The sequence below is a fragment of the Salmo salar genome, chromosome ssa26 (assembly GCF_905237065.1).
Source record: "Salmo salar chromosome ssa26, Ssal_v3.1, whole genome shotgun sequence".
NCBI lineage: Eukaryota > Metazoa > Chordata > Actinopteri > Salmoniformes > Salmonidae > Salmo > Salmo salar.
In genome coordinates, this window is record NC_059467.1 from 37,210,670 (window position 1) to 37,228,462 (window position 17,793).

Here is a 17,793-nt window from a genome sequence, read left to right on the forward strand (position 1 = left end):
GTTATATATGACTGTACACATTTCAGTGCTACCTCCTTAAAACCATTACCTCAGCAAAAAAAGAAACGTCCTCTCACTGTCAACTGCGTTTATTTTCAGCAAACCTAACATGTGTAAATATTTGTATGAACATAAGATTAAACAAGTGAGACATAAACTGAACAAGTTCCACAGACATGTGACTAACAGAAATGGAATAATGTGTCCCTGAACAAAGGGGGGGGGGGTTCAAAATCAAAAGTAACAGTCAGTATCTGGTGTGGCCACCAGCTGCATTAAGTACTGCAGTGCATCTCCTCCTCATGGACTGCACCAGATTTGCCAGTTCTTGCTGTGAGATGTTACTCCACTCTTCCACCAAGGCACCTGCAAGTTCCCAGACATTTCTGGGGGGAATGGCCCTAGCCCTCACCCTCCAATCCAACAGGTCCCAGACGTGCTCAATGGGATTGAGATCCGGGCTCTTCACTGGCCATGGCAGGACACTGACATTCCTGTCTTGCAGGAAATCATGCACAGAACGAGCAGTATGGCTGGTGGCATTATCATGCTGGAAGGTCATGTCAGGATGAGACTGCAGGAAGGGTACAACATGAGGGAGGAGGATGTCTTCCCTGTAATGCACAGCGTTGAGATTGCCTGCAATGACAACAAGCTCAGTCCGATGATGCTGTGACACACCGCCCCAGACCATGACGGACCATCCACTTCCAAATCGATCCCGCTCCAGAGTACAGGCCTCGGTGTAACGCTCATTCCTTCGACGATAAACGCAATTTCGACCATCGCCCCTGGTGAGACAAAGCCATGACTCATCAGTGAAGTGCACTTTTTGCCAGTCCTGTCTGGTCCAACGATGGTGGGTTTGTGCCCATAGGCGATGTTGTTGCCGGTGATGTCTGGTGAAGACCTGGCTTACAACAGGCCTACAAGCCCTCAGTCCAGCCTCTCTCAGCCTATTGCAGACAGTCTGAGCACTGATGGAGGGATTATGCGTTCCTGGTGTAATTCGGGCAGTTGTTGTTGCCATCCTGTACCTGTCCCGCAAGTGTGATGTTCGGATGTACCGATCGTGTGCAGGTGTTGTTACACGAGGTCTGCCACTGCGAGGATGATCATCTGTCCGTCCTGTCTCCCTGTAGCGTTGTCTAAGGCACGTTCAGGCAGATGAGCAGGGACCCTGGGCATCTTTCTTTTGGTGTTTTTCAGAGTCAGTAGAAAGGCCTCCTTAGTGTCCCAAGTTTTCATAACTGTGACCTTATTTGCCTACCGTCTGTAAGCTGTTAGTGTCTTAACAACCATTCCACAGGTGCATGTTCATAAATGGTTTATGGTTCAATGAACAAGCATGGGCAACAGTGTTTAAACCCTTTACAATGAAGATCTGTGAAGTTATTTGGATTTTTACGAATTATCTTTGAAAGACGGGTTCCTGAAAAGGGACTTTTCTTTTTTTGCTGAGTTCATAATAATTTTGTCAAAATTATTTCATGATCCACTATCAAATGCTGCACTAAAATCTAAATATGGTACACCCACAAACATGCCATTATCCATAGCATTGAGCCACTGGTCAGTTATGTCAACCAGTGTTGTGGTAGTGGAATTATTTTTGCGGTAAGCATGTTGATTGGCTGTAATCAGATCATTCTTTTCCACTTACTCCCATATTTGTCTACTCACAATACCCTCCAATATCTTACTGAGTGAAGGGAGTAGACTAATTTGTTGACTATTGGCAGGAGTAATGGGTTCTTTACTGTCTTTCAGAATAGGACACAGTTTAGTATGCTTCCATACTTCTGCAAACATCCCCTTTTCCAGTGATCAATTAAATAAGTATTTTAGTGGAGCTGCAATCTGGGGAGCAGCATAGCGAAGTAAAAAATTGTCCATAAGATCATAACCTGTAGATTTACCATCGGGTAATGACTTCAATAGGTTTAACACCTCCTCTACTGACACCATTTGTAGACTAAAAGAGCAGGTTTTGTGATCATCAATCCATTGGACAATAGCTTGTTTTGAAGAATGGTTGTTTACATTATTGCTCAGTAAATTAATTTTATTAAAAAATCAGCTAAATTATTGGCAATATCAGCTGGTTTTGCTATTGTTCTCCCGCCAACCTCCACACTAGATGGGCATGATGAGATAGATGTGCCAAATACGCCCTTTACTGTATTTCATACCTTTTCAGAACAATTTTTACAATCAATAAATAAATGTTCTTATGATTTAATTTAACTGCATAATTATGTAGTGTTCTATAATTCTGTTCATCAATTTCTAGTTTAGATTTGGCTGCGAAAACGTTTGCCATATTTCTTTGAGAACCTAGGACATCATCAGTCCTTGGAGATGGACGAGCCCCAACTGTACTCTTTCTTAATGGGGCATGATGGTCCATTACATCAGTGAGCAAATCAATAAGACATTCTGTAGCGTGATTTTAATAATCTTCTAGATATATCAGCTCCCAGGGTACAGCAGCTAAATCATTTTGAAATAGCTCATGATTAAATGTTTTAAAATTTCTCTTGACCACAGGGTTTCTTTTGGAACCTTGGTGTTCATGGTTATGGTCACAATATTATGGTCTGTCCAGCCCACTGGCATTGATCTGGCTTCCAAGCATTGCAATGGTATATTACAGAAGATCAAATCAATGCATGTGTCCGAATGGTGACCCAACTTAATTGATGATCTAGTAGTATCATTAACCATTTGTTTCAAACCACAGTTCTCGGCATATCTCATCATTTTAGTTCTATTTGAATTATTATGATCCTTCCAATTTATATTAAAATCACACAAGATGAACACATCTCTGATGATATTAAATAACAGTAATTTAGAACCGAATGTGCAAATTGTCCAAACAGATCTGCAAGGTAGATGGATTATTTTAAATATGTAATTGGACCATAAACAGATATGGCTCATTAACCTGCTCAAAAAATTAAGGGAACACTGAAATAACACATCATAGATCTGAATGAATGAAATAATCTTATTAAATACTTTTTTCTTTACATAGTTGAATGTGCTGACAACAAAATCACACAAAAATAATCAATGGAAATCCAATTTATCAACCCATGGAGGTCTGGATTTGGAGTCACATTCAAAATTAAAGTGGAAAACCACACTACAGCCTGATCCAACTTTGATGTAATGTCCTTCAAACAAGTCAAAATGAGGCTCAGTAGTGTGTGTGGCCTCCACGTGCCTGTATGACCTCCCTACAACGCCTGGGCATGCTCCTGATGAGGTGGCGGATGGTCTCCTGAGGGATCTCCTCCCAGACCTGGACTAAAGCATCCGCCAACTCCTGGACAGTCTGTGGTGCAACGTGGCGTTGGTGGATGGAGCGAGACATGATGTCCCAGATGTGCTCAATTGGATTCAGGTCTGGGGAACGGGCGGGCCAGTCCATAGCATCAATGCCTTCCTCTTGCAGGAACTGCTAACACACTCCAGCCACATGAGGTCTAGCATTGTCTTGCATTAGGAGGAACCCAGGGCCAACCGCACCAGCATATGGTCTCACAAGGGGTCTGAGGATCTCATCTCTGTACCTAATGGCAGTCAGGCTACCTCTGGCGAGCACATGGAGGGCTGTGCGGCCTCCCAAAGAAATGCCACCCCACACCATGACTGACCCACCGCCAAACCGGTCATGCTGGAGGATGTTGCAGGCAGCAGAACGTTCTCCACGGCGTCTCCAGACTCTGTCACGTCTGTCACATGTGCTCAGTGTGAACCTGCTTTCATCCGTGAAGAGCACAGGGCGCCAGTGGCGAATTTGCCAATCTTGGTGTTCTCTGGCAAATGCCAAATGTCCTGCACGGTGTTGGGCTGTAAGCACAACCCCCCACCTGTGGATGTCGGGCCCTCATACCACCCTCATGGAGTCTGTTTCTGACCGTTTGAGCAGACACATGCACATTTGTGGCCTGCTGGAGGTCATTTTGCAGGGCTCTGGCAGTGCTCCTCCTGCTCCTCCTTGCACAAAGGTGGAGGTAGCGGTCCTGCTGCTGGATTGTTGCCCACCTACGGCTTCCTCCACGTCTCCTGATGTACTGGCCTGTCTCCTGGTAGCGCCTTCATGCTCTGGACACTACGCTGACAGACACAGCAAACCTTGCCACAGCTCGCATTGATATGCCATCCTGGATGAGCTGCACTACCTGAGCCACTTGTGTGGGTTGTAGACTCTGTCTCATGGTACCACTAGAGTGAAAGCACCGCCAGCATTCAAAAGTGACCAAAACATCAGCCAGGAAGCATAGGAACTGAGAAGTGGTCTGTGGTCACCACCTGCAGAACCACTCCTTTATTGGGGATGTCTTGCTAATTGCCTATAATTTCCACCTGTTGTCTATACCATTTGCACAACAGCATGTGAAATTTATTGTCAATCAGTGTTGCTTCCTAAGTGGACAGTTTGATTTCACAGAAGTGTGATTGACTTGGAGTTACATTGTGTTGTTTAAGTGTTCCCTTTATTTTTTGGAGCAGTGTATAATAAATGATTAACCGGGTGTAACGCCCTGGCCATAGAGAGGGGTTTTTGTTCTTTATTTTGGTTAGGCCAGGGTGTTACATTGGGTGGGCGTTCTATGTTCCTTTTTCTATGTTTTGGTATTTCTTTGTTTTGGGCCATGTGTGTGGCTCCCAGTCAGGCACAGCTGAAGCTCGTTGCTGCTGATTGGGAGTCACACATAAGGAGCATGTTTTTCCTTTGGGTTTTGTGGGTAATTGTTTCTGTTTAGAGTATTTTCCTAACAGGACTGTTTGCTGTCGTTTTTGTTCATTTTGTAGTGTTCTCTTGCTTTTTTGAATAAAAATTCTAATGATGAACACATCCTCTGCTGCAACTTGGTTCCCTCTTACAGACAGCCGTTACACCGGGCAAGCAATACAAGACTCTTATTATGGTGGGAGATTATAATACTGTTTTAAATACCTCAATGGACCGTAAAGGAAATCACACTACAAACTATCACCCTCATGCTCTTAAGGAAATCATGAATGTCATGGATATATATTGGAACTAGTGGATATTTGGAAGCTTACATATCCTGACCTAGTGAGATATACATGGCAGAGGCTCAATCAAGCTAGTCGTTTTGACATCTTGTCATTCTCGTTGGCACAAAAAGTGAACAAAGTGTTGATAGAATGTGGTCGGACCATAAGATAATTGGTATTTAAAAAAATAAAAAAAATGCACCTTTATTAAACCAGGTTGGCTAGTTGAGAACAAGTTCTCATTTACAACTGCGACGTGGCCAAGATAAAGCAAAGCAGTTCGACACATACAACAACGCAGAGTTACACATGGAATAAACAAACATTACAGTCAATAATTCAGTAGAAAAAGTATATGTACAGTGTGTGCAAATGAGGTAAGATAAGGGAGGTAAGGCAATAAAATAGGCCATAGAGGCGAGGTAATTACGATAAAGCAATTAAACACTGGAGTGATAGATGTGCAGAAGATGAATGTGCAAGTAGAGATACTGGGGTGCAAAGGAGCAAAATAAATAAATAAATACAGTATGGGGATGAGGTAGTTGGATGGGCTATTTACAGATGGGCTATGTACAGGTGCAAGGATCTGTAAGCTGCTCTGACAGCTGGTGCTTTAAGTTAGAGAGGGAGATTAGAGTCTCCAGCTTCAGCGATTTTTGCAGTTCATTCCAGTCATTGGCAGCAGAGAACTGGAAGGAAAGGCGGCCAAAGGAGGAATTGGCTTTGGGGGTGACCAGTGAAATATACCTGCTGGAGCAGGTATATTACATTATTCTTATGGAATATTCACGTGGGCGAGGATATTGGAAATTTAATCAAAGCCTATTGGATGATATATTTTTTTGTAACTAGGACAGAGACATTTCTAACAGAATTCTTCCACCATAACAATGGTACAGCAAATCCGCTTATTGTATGGGACACTTTTAAATGTGCCTTTAGAGGTCATGCAATTCAGTACTCATCTCAAAAGCAAAATACATTTTGGTCAAAGGAGTCCATACTAACAAAGCAAATAGAAGGTCTAACAGAACAGATAGATAGCAATAAAAACTGACCCTTAGAGGCTCAGAATCAGTTAGAGAAAAAAAACTCAAAGAAATGGAGGAACTTATTCAACAAAGATCAAGTGTAATAATAAAGCTGTATGGAAAATAGGGAAAAATGCACCAAATAAGTTTTTTAAATCTTCAACAAAGAAATGCTACCAAAAATAATTTACTGAAACTTGTTACAAATGATCCAGTCACCTAGGATTCACCACCAACATTTTGAAAGAGGAAGTAAAGTACTTTAAGTATATGTTTTCATTTCAGTCTCCTCCATCTCCTCTAACTGAATCAATTGTTTTTCTTAATAATGTAAAATTAACAGCCATACAGAAAGACTCATGTGAAGGTGAAATTACAGAGGAGGAATTTCTTGATGAAATTAAAGCCTTTAAGTCCGGGAAATCTCCAAGGCTGGATGGCATGCCAGTTGAGGTATACCAAACCTTTTTTGATATACTCAGAGGACTGTTATTAGCATGTTTTATCCCCTCCTATGTAAATGGTAGATTATCAGACACTCAACAAGAAGGTCTGATTTCATTATTACTGAAACAGGAGACAAGTGGGAAATATAAAGACCCAGTCCATTTAAAATTATTGGAGGCCCCTTACACTTCAGTGTTGTGATGCAAAAATTCCAGCAAAATGTATAGTGCATTGAATTAAAAAGGTATTGTCCAACATTATTCATTCTAATCAGAGAGGTTTTTTACATGGACAATACATTGGAGATAATATAAGGCAAGTACTGGAAACAATAGGACACTATGAAAAATCTGAGAAACCAGGCCTGCTATTCATAGCAGACTTTGAAAAGGGAATTTGATAAAGTATGACTGGAGTTTATATATAAATGCCTGGAACATTTCAATTTTGGAGAATCTCTTACAAAATGGGTTAAAATCATGTATGGTAACCCTAGGTATAAAATATTCAACTATGGCTATGTCTCAGAAAATTTTAAACTGTCAAGAGGAGTAAAACAAGGTTGTCCACTATCGGCATATCTATTTATTATGGCCATCGAAATGTTAGCTATTCAAATTAGATCCACAAATAATATCAAGGGATTAGAAATACAGGGCTTAAAAACAAAGGTGTCATTGTACGCTGATGATTCATGTTTTCTTTTAAATCCACAAGTTGGATCCCTCCACAGCCTCATAGAGGATGTTTTTTGAAACGGCAAGCCAGACAAAATTAAACGGCCTATTTATATAATGAATACAAATTCAGAGGACTGAAATTAAATATTAAAGCATTAGAGCTCTCACTAAAGGCTTCATTCATGTAAAAGTTATACTTAAATCCGAACTGGTTCTCTAGCAAATTAGTAAAATTGTCTCAACCAATGTTCAAGAAGGGCCTTTTTCCCTTTATTCAGATTACAACCTCTCACTTTCATTTGTTTGAAAAGGAAATAATTTCCCAAATATCGCTATTTTTAAAACAAGCCATAGAAAGTTGGTTGCAATTTCAATTTAATCCACCAGAAAAGACAGAACAAATAATACAACAAATATTGTAGTTAAACTCAAATATACTAATTGATTAAAAAAATTAAAACATAAAGAAAACAGACGCCTCACAAGTCCTCAACTGGCAGCTTCATTAAATAGTACCCGCAAAACACCAGTCTCAACGTCAACAGTGAAGAGGCGACTCAAGGATGCTGGCCTTCTAGGCAGAGTTGCAAAGAGAAAGCCATATCTCAGACTGGCCAATAATAAGAAAAGATTAAGATGGGCAAAAGAACACAGACACTGGACAGAGGAACTCAGCCTAGAAGGCATCACGGAGTCACCTCTTCATTGTTGACGTTGGGACTGGTGTTTTGCGGGTCCTATTTAATGAAGCTGCCAGTTGAGGACTTGTGAGGCATCTTTTCCTCAAACTAGACACTCTAATGCACTTGTCCTCTTGCTCAGTTGTGCACTGAGGCCTCCCACTCCTCGTTTTATTCTGGTTAGAGCCTGTTTGCGCTGTTCTGTGAAAGGAGCAGTACACAGCGTTGTACGAGATCTTCAGTTTCTTGGCAATTTCTCGCATGGAATAGCCTTAATTTCTCAGAACAAGAATAGACTGGCGAGTTTAAGAAGAAAGTTCTTTGTTTCTGGGTATTTTGAGCCTGTAATCGAACCCACAATTGCTAATGCTCCAGATACTCAACGAGTCTGAAGAAGGCCAGTTATATTGCTTCTTTAATCAGGCTCACAGTTTTCAGCTGTGCTAACATAATTGCAAAAGGGTTTTCTAATGATCCGCCTTTTAAAATGATAAACTTGGATTAGCTAACACAACGTGCAATTGGAACACAGAAGTGATGGTTGCTGATAATGGGCCTCTGTACGCCTATGTAGATATTCAATTACAAATCCGCCATTTCCAGCTACAATAGTCATTTACAACATTAACAATGTCTACACTGTATTAACATTACATTTACATTTACGTCATTTAGCAGACGCTCTTATCCAGAGCGACTTACAAATTGGTGCATTCACCTTATGATATCCAGTGGAACAACCACTTTACAATAGTACATCTATATCTTTTTTGGGGGGGAGGGTAGGGGGGGAGGGTTAGAAGGATTACTTAATCCTATCCCAGGTATTCCTTAAAGAGGTGGGGTTTCAGGTGTCTCTGGAAGGGGGTGATTGACTCCGCTGTCCTGGCGTCGTGAGGGAGCTTGTTCCACCATTGGGGTGCCAGAGCAGTGAACAGTTTTGACTGGGCTGAGCGGGAACTGTGCTTCCGCAGAGGTAGGGAGGTGAGCAGGCCAGAGGTGGATGAACGCAGTGCCCTTCTTTGGGTTTAGGGACTGATCAGAGCCTGAAGGTACGGAGGTGCCGTTCCCCTCACAGCTCCGTAGGCAAGCACCATGGTCTTGTAGCAGATGTGAGCTTCAACTGGAAGCCAGTGGAGTGTGCGGAGGAGCGGGGTGACGTGAGAGAACTTGGGAAGGTTGAACACCAGACGGGCTGCGGCGTTCTGGATGAGTTGTAGGGGTTTAATGGCACAGGCAGGGAGCCCCGCCAACAGCGAGTTGCAGTAATCCAGACGGGAGATGACAAGTGCCTAGATTAGGACATGTGCCGCTTCCTGTGTGAGGCAGGGTCGTACTCTGCGAATGTTGTAGAGCATGAACCTACAGGATCGCGTCACCGCCTTGATGTTAGCGGAGAACGACAGGGTGTTGTCCAGGGTCACACCAAGGCTCTTAGCACTCTGGGAGGAGGACACAATGTCTACACTGTATTTCTGATCAATTTGATGTTATTTTAATGGACCAAAAATGTGCTTTTCTTTAAAAAACAAGGACATTTCTAAGTACAAACTTTTGAACGGTAGTGTATACAGTTGAAGTCAGAAATGTACATACACTTAGGTTGGAGTCATTAAAAATAATTTTTCAACTACTCCACAAATGTCTTGTTAACAAACTATAGTTTTGGCAAGTCGGTTAGGACATCTACTTTGTGCATAACACAAGTAATTTTTCCTACAATTGTTTACAGACAGATTAATTCACTTATAATTCACTGTATCACAATTCCAATGGGTCAGAAGTTTACATACACTAAGTTGACTGTGCCTTTAAACAGCTTGGAAAAATCCAGAAAATGATTTCATGGCTTTAGAAGCTTCTGATAGGCTAATTGACATTATTTGAGTAAATTGGAGGTGTACCTGTGGATGTATTTCAAGGCCTACCTTCAAACTCAGTGGCTCTTTGCTTGACATCATGGGAAAATCAAAAGAAATCAGTCAAGACAGAAAAACAATTGTAGACCTCCACAAATCTGGTTCATCCCAGGGAGCAATTTCCAAACACCTGAAGGTACCACGTCCATCTGTACAAACAATAGTATGCAAGTATAAACACAATGGGACCACACGGCCGTAATACCGCTCAGGACGGAGACGTGTTCTGTCTCCTAGAGATGAACGTACTTTGGTTCGAAAAGTGAAAATCAATCCCAGAACAACAGCAAAGGACCTTGTGAAGATGCTGGAGGAAACGGATACAAAAGTATCTATATCCACAGTAAAACGAGTCCTATATCGACATAACCTGAAAGGCCGCTCAGCAAGGAAGAAGCCACTGCTCCAAAACTGCCATAAAAAAAAGCCAGACTACGGTTTGCAACTGCACATGGGGACAAAGGTCGTACTTTTTGGAGAAATGTCCTCTGGTCTGATGAAACAAAAATAGAACTGCTTGGCCATAATAACCATCGTTATGTTTGGAGGAAAAAGGGGGAGGCATGCAAGCCGAAGAACACCATCCCAACCATGAAGCATGGGGGTGGCAGCATCATGTTGTGGGGGTGCTTTGCTGCAGGAGGGACTGGTGTACTTCACAAAATAGATGGCATCATGAGTAAAGACAATCATGTGGATATATTGAAGGAACATCTCAAGACATCAGTCAGGAAGTTAAAGCTTGATCGCAAATGGGTCTTCCAAATGAACAATGACCGCAAGCATACTTCCAAAGTTGTGGCAAAATGGCTTAAGGACAGCAAAGTCAAGGTATTGGAGTGGCCATAACAAAGCTTTGGGGTAGACGCTGTTAAGGAGGTAGACGCTGTTAGATTTTGCGCTCCGGTACCGCTTGCCATGCGGTAGCAGAGAGAACAGTCGATACCTAGAGTGGCTGGAGTCTTTGACCATTTTTAGGGCCTTCCTCTGAAACTGACTGGTATAGAAGTCCTGGATGGCAGGAAGCTTGACCCCAGTGATGTACTGGGCCATACGCATTACCCTCTGTAGCGCCTTGCATTCAGATGCCGAGCAGTTGCCATACCAGGCGGTGATGCAACCAGTCAGGATGTTCTCAATGGTGCAGCTGTAGAACTTTTTGATGATCTGAGGACCCATGCCAAATCTTTTCAGTCTCCTGAGGTGGAAAAGATGTTGTCGTGCCGTCTTCACAACTGTCTTGGTGTGTTTGGACCATGATATTTTGTTGGTGATGTGGACACCAAGGAACTTGAAGCTCTCGACCTGTTCCACTACATCCCCGTCGATGTGAATGTGGGAGTGCTCGGCCCTCCTTTTCCTGTAGTCCACGATCAATCTCTGGTTCTATCACATTTAGAGTATTGTCCTGTCATATGGTCATCTGCAGGAACAAACATACCTAAACCAACTCCAACTCACTCAAAACACGGCTGCCGGATTAATTCTTTAATGCTTTGTTCAAATGAATGTCCACAAAATGCACCAGAATATCTTATGGCTCTCTGTTGAACACAAATGACTATCAAGTCTTTTGATTTTCTTTAGGAATGTTATATTTTTCTAGAAACCACAGTATTTCTCAGACCAATTAGTGTATACTGGTGTAAGAGATGTCCCACGAAGACAAGAAGATGGTTCTCGGCACCAGTGTAACAGATGTGATCTGTCAGGCTGGTCTCGGCACCAGTGTAACAGATGCTCCATGAAGACCAGAAGACTGGTCTCGGCACCAGTGTAACCGAGTGTGATCGTCCTTCGTAAATCTCTTGAGTAATAGAGAAAGGATGTCTATCCAGAGATCCCAGTTGATTGCTGTTTATTCCTGATGATAGACACAAGAAAGCACATTAGATGGGTGTAGATTTGTGATTTGTCTGTAATAATAACTGAATTAGCAAGGAGCTAATGCCACCATTACAATTAGAGCATGCTAGCTAACTCGCTCTTACAGCAATAACATACTGTTAGAGCATGCTAGCTAACGCGCTCTTACAGCAATAACATACAAAAGCACATCCCAGGATGCCCCCAATATCTAACAGGTACCGTACACACATACACATATTGCCCTTAGAACAGCCTCAATTTGTCAGGTTATGGACTCTACAAGGTGTTGAAAGTGTTATACGGGGATGCTGGCCCATGTTGACGCCAATGTTTCCCACAGTTGTGTCAAATTGGCTGGATGTCCTTTTGGTGGTGGACCATACTTAAGAACTGCAACCCTACTGGGGTTTTCATGCTTAACAGTTTCCCGTGTGTATTAAAACCTTTTGGGGCTAGGGGGCAGTATTTGCACGGCCGGATAAAAAACGTACCCGATTTAAACTGGTTACTACTCTTGCCCAGAAACGAGAATATGCATATAATTAGTAGATTTGGATAGAAAACACTCTAAAGTTTCTAAAACTGTTTGAATGGTGTCTGTGAGTATAACAGAACTAATATGGCAGGCCAAAACCTGAGAAGATTCCAAGCAGGAAGTGCCCTGTCTGACAATTTGTTGTCCTTCAGTTGCATCTCTATCGAAAATACAGCATCTCTGCTGTAATGTGACATTTTCTAAGGCTTCCATTGGCTCTCAGAAGGCACCAGAAAGTGTAATGGGGTGTCTGCTGTCTCTGGGCGAAGAACAGCAGGAGAATTTGTGAGTGGTGAGCCTGGGAACAGTGACACTGGAGATGCGCATTCATGAGAATTCTCAATTTTTTTCTTTCAGCCTTTGAATGAATACAACGTCGCCCGGTTGGAATATTATCGCTATTTTACGAGAAAAATAGCATAAAAGTTGATTTTAAACAGCGTTTGACATGCTTCGAACTACGGTAATGGAATATTCTGAATTTTTTTGTCACGAAATGTGCTCGCGCGTCACCCTTCGGATAGTGACCAGAACGCATGAACAAAACGGAGGTATTTGGATATAATTATGGATTATTTGGAACCAAAACAACATTTGTTGTTGAAGTAGAAGTCCTGGGAGTGCATTCTGACGAAGAACAGCAAAGGTAATCCAATTTTTCTAATAGTAATTCTGAGTTTGGTGAGCCCCAAACTTGGTGGGTGTCAAATTAGCTAGCCGTGATGGCTGGGCTACATACTCAGAATATTGCAAAATGTGCTTTCGCCGAAAAGCTATTTTAAAATCTGACACCGCGATTGCATAAAGGAGTTCTGTATCTATAATTCTTAAAATAATTGTTATGTATTTAGTGAACGTTAATCATGAGTAATTTAGTAAATTCACCGGAAGTTTGCGGTGGGTATGCTAGTTCTGAACATCACATGCTAATGTAAAAAGCTTTTTTTTATATAAATATGAACTTGATTGAACAAAACATGCATGTATTGTATAACATAATGTCCTAGGAGAGTCATCTGATGAAGATCATCAAAGGTTAGTGCTGCATTTAGCTGTGGTTTTGCTTTTTACGTTAGCATGTGACTAGCATGTTACTAGCATTCCCAACGAACACTTCCGGTGAATTTACTAAATTACTCACGATAAACGTGAGATAGCCCGGCCATCACAGGCTAGCTATTTTCACACCCACCAAGTTTGGTACTCACCAAACTCAGATTTACTATAAGAAAAATTGGATTACCTTTGCTGTTCTTCATCAGAATGCACTCCCAGGACTTCTACTTAAACAACAAATGTTGGTTTGGTTCCAAATAATCCATAGTTATATCCAAATAGCGGCGTTTTGTTCGTGCGTTCAAGACACTATCCGAAGGGTAACGAAGGGTGATGCGCCCGGCGTGTTTCGTGACAAAAAATTTCAAAATATTCCATTACCGTACTTCGAAGCATGTCAAACGCTGTTTAACCTGTTAGGGCTAGGGGGCAGTATTGACACGGCTGGATAAAAAACATACCCGATTTAATCTGGTTACCACTCCTACCCAGTAACTAGAATATGCATATACTTATTACATATGGATAGAAAACACCCTAAAGTTTCTAAAACTGTTTGAATGGTGTCTGTGAGTATAACAGAACTCAAATGGCAGGTCAAAACCTGAGAGATTCCTTTACAGGAAGTGGCCTGTCTGACCATTTCTGGAACTTCTTTGCCATCTCTATCTTTTACTAAGGATCTCTGCTCTAACGTGACACTTCCTACGTCGTCCATAGGCGCTCAGAGCCCGGGAAAAACCTGAATGTCGTCATCCCAGCCCCAGGCTGAAACACATTAGCGCCTTTCTCAAGTGGCCGATCAAGGGACTCTGGGCTTAGGCGCGTGACCTGACCGCCCCCGTCTTTGTGATTTTTTCCTCTGTTTGCCGAAAAGGAGATTCCCGGTCGGAATATTATCGCTTTTCTACGAGAAAAATGGCATAAAAATTGATTTTAAACAGCGGTTGACATGCTTCGAAGTACGGTAATGGAATATTTAGAATTTTTTTGTCACGATTTGCGCCATGCGCACGACCCTTCTTTACCATTTCGGATAGTGTCTGGAACGCACGAACAAAACGCCGCTATTCGGATATAACGATGGATTATTTTGGACCAAACCAACATTTGTTATTGAAGTAGCAGTCCTGGGAGTGCATTCTGACGAAGACAACAATAGGTAATCAAACTTTTATAATAGTAAATATGATTATGGTGAGTGCTAAACTTGCCGGGTGTCTAAATAGCTAGCCCGTGATGCCTGGGCTATGTACTCAGAATATTGCAAAATGTGCTTTCGCCGAAAAGCTATTTTAAAATCTGACACCGCGATTGCATAAAGGAGTTCTGTATCTATAATCCTTAAAATAATTGTTATGTATTTTGTGAATGTTTATCGTGAGTAAGTTAGTAAATTCACCGGAAGTTTTCGGGGGGTATGCTAGTTCTGAACGTCACATGCTAATGTAAAAAGCTGTTTTTTGATATAAATATGAACTTGATTGAACAAAACATGCATGTATTGTATAACATAATGTCCTAGGGTTGTCATCTGATGAAGATCATCAAAGGTTAGTGTTGCATTTAGCTGTCTTCTGGGTTTTTGTGACATTATATGCTAGCTTGAAAAATGGGTGTCTGATTATTTCTGGCTTGGTACTCTGCTGACATAATCTAATGTTTTGCTTTCGTTGTAAAGCCTTTTTGAAATCGGACAGTGTGGTTAGATTAACGAGAGTCTTGTCTTTAAATAGCTGTAAAATAGTCATATGTTTGAGAAATTGAAGTAATAGGATTTTTAAGGTTTTGAAAATCGCGCCACAGGCTTCAAGTGGCTGTTACGTAGGTGGGACGAATTCGTCCCGCCTAGCCCATAGAGGTTAAAATCAATTTGTATACGATTTTTCTCGTAAAATAGCGATAATATTCCGACCGGGAGAAGTTGTTTTCGTTCAAAGACTCAAAGAAGAAAATGGACCCTTCACGTGCACGTACGCACCCGTCTCATTGTTCTCAGATCGACCACTTACCAAATGCGCTACTGTTTTTCAGCCAGTAACTGCAGAGTCATCATTCAACGTTCTGGCGCCTTCTGAGAGCGAGATGACAAAGAAGGCCAAGAAATGGTCAGAGAGGGCGCTTCCTGTTTGGAATCTTCTCAGGTTTTGGCCTGCCATATGAGTTCTGTTATACTCACAGACACCATTCAAACCGTTTTAGAAACTTTAGGGTGTTTTCTATCCAAATCAAACAATTATATGCATATTCTAGTTACTGGGCAGGAGTAGTAACCAGATTAAATCGGGTACGTTTTTTATCCGGCCGTGCAAATACTGCCCCCTATCCCCAACAGGTTAAAGCCTATTTATTTTTGTACAAGCCATGTTTTGTTAAAGCCTATTTATTTTTGTTACAAGCCGTGTTTCGTTAAAGCCTGTGTAAAGTTAATTTGTTTCAATGTACCGGTAGGCACCTGCGGCTTATAGACATGTGCGGCTTATTTATGTTCAAAATAATGTTTTTTTTTTAAATTCAGTGGGTGTGGCTTATATTCAGGTGCGCTTAATAGTCCGGAAATTATGGTACTGTCTTTCTGCAGTCAAAAACTGCAAGAGGAACCATAACCAATCCTGTTACACTAGCAACAAACATAACATTTAAACAGACAGTCAAATTCATTGAATCTGATCCTCCCAGGCCTAGAACAAATCTCCTTAAATCAACAGTTTTATACAGAGCTATCACTGAATGAATTCTTTACCAACTTCCATTTCTTAGGCAAAACATAAATCCACCTTCAAGAAAACAATATAAGTACATCTAATGTGATGGACCATATTACTGGACTGGTATTATGGAACATCTAATGTGATGGACCATATTACTGGACTGGTATTTTGGGACATCTAATGTGATGGACCATATTACTGGACTGGTATTTTGGGACATCTAAAGTGATGGACCATATTACTGGACTGGTATTATGGAACATCTAATGTGATGGACCATATTACTGGACTGGTATTTTGGGACATCTAATGTAATGGACCATATTACTGGACTGGTATTATGGAACATCTAATGTGATGGACCATATGACTGGACAGATACTATATAACATCTAATGTGATGGACCATATTACTGGACTGGTATTATGGAACATCTAATGTGATGGACCATATGACTGGACAGATACTATATAACATCTAATGTGATGGACCATATGACTGGACAGATACTATATAACATCTAATGTGATGGACCATATTACTGGACAGATACTATATAACATCTAATGTGATGGACCATATTACTGGACTGATACTATATAACATCTAATGTGATGGACCATATGACTGGACAGATACTATATAACATCTAATGTGATGGACCATATGACTGGACAGATACTATATAACATCTAATGTGATGGACCATATTACTGGACTGATACTATATAACATCTAATGTGATGGACCATATGACTGGACAGATACTATATAACATCTAATGTGATGGACCATATTACTGGACAGATACTATATAACATCTAATGTGATGGACCATATGACTGGACAGATACTATATAACATCTAATGTGATGGACCATATTACTGGACAGATACTATATAACATCTAATGTAATGGACCATATTACTGGACAGATACTATATAATATCTAATGTGATGGACCATATGACTGGACAGATACTATATAACATCTAATGTGATGGACCATATGACTGGACAGATACTATATAACATCTAATGTGATGGACCATATGACTGGACAGATACTATATAACATCTAATGTGATGGACCATATGACTGGACAAATACTATAGATCTGTGTAAAAACATCTTTAGATTTCATTATAATCAGGCACTGTGGATTAATTATGCATTACTCAGTTCATTAAACTCTAGTTAAATAATCACCTTTGTATAATGCACATTGTTCAAGAAAAGAGTCAAATGAAATTATACTGCCAGATTATAATTAAGCAATAAGGCCCGAGGGTGTGTGGTATAGTGCCAATATACCACAGCAAAGGGCTGTTTTTAAAGCACGACGCAACGTGCTGCCCTTAGCCGTGGTATATTGGCCATATACCACAAACCCCTGAGGTGCCTTATTTCTATTATAAACTGGTTACCAACTTAATTCGAGCAGTAAAAATATATGTTCTGTCATACCCGTGGTATATATGTCAGCCAATCAGCATTCAGGGCTTGAACCACCCAGTTTATAATGCATTTTACAGTACTTTTGCACAGATTTTACCTACAGTATTTTCCACCATAAAGATGTCACTCAGTAAATCAATAGGATGAAGACAAAACACAAAGTCACAGGAAAGTTTAAAAATGTATATTTTTTTAGATGTCAGGTCGCAAACACATAGTTATGGAACATTATGGAATATAACACTGCTTCTGGCAACAATACTTTAGAATGATAAACAAGGCTTCAGCTGCAGTCAGAGAAGAGTTTCCCTGACATTGAAACGGTTTATATTATATTTTTTATTTATTTTATTTTACCTTTATT